Below are 489 nucleotides of genomic sequence, written 5' to 3' on the forward strand. Positions count from 1 at the left end.
AGATCTTAACATTGAACAAGCGCACTCCGGCGGGGAAGCATCAGTTCCCATTTCCCTCCGGCGGCCCCCGCCCCTTCTCTTCTCCTCCTCCTCCCTCTCCTCCTCCCCCTCCTCGCCCTCCTCCTCCTCTTCTTCCTCCTCCTCTTCTTACTTCTTTTCCTCCTTCTACTTCTCCTCCTCTTTCTTCTTTCTTCTCCTCTTTTTCTTCTTCTTCTTCCTCCTCCTCCTCCCTCTCCTCCCCCACCTCCTGTCCCATTGATGTGTTATTATTGGGGGGGCTGGAGCAGTAAAAAAAGAAGAAGGAAAAAAAGAGCGGGGCTCGGCTGGCAGAGGTTGAGCGCGGGGCTGACGGGCGGCGGCGATGGAAGAACTTACAGCGTTCGTCTCCAAGTCTTTTGACCAGAAAGTGAAGGAGAAGAAGGAGGCGATCACGTACCGAGAGGTGCTGGAAAGCGGGCCGCTGCGCGGGGCCAAGGAGCCGGCCGGGGG

Source organism: Carlito syrichta, unplaced genomic scaffold, assembly GCF_000164805.1.
Source record: "Carlito syrichta isolate Samal-C Ts95f unplaced genomic scaffold, Tarsius_syrichta-2.0.1 Scaffold309726, whole genome shotgun sequence".
NCBI lineage: Eukaryota > Metazoa > Chordata > Mammalia > Primates > Tarsiidae > Carlito > Carlito syrichta.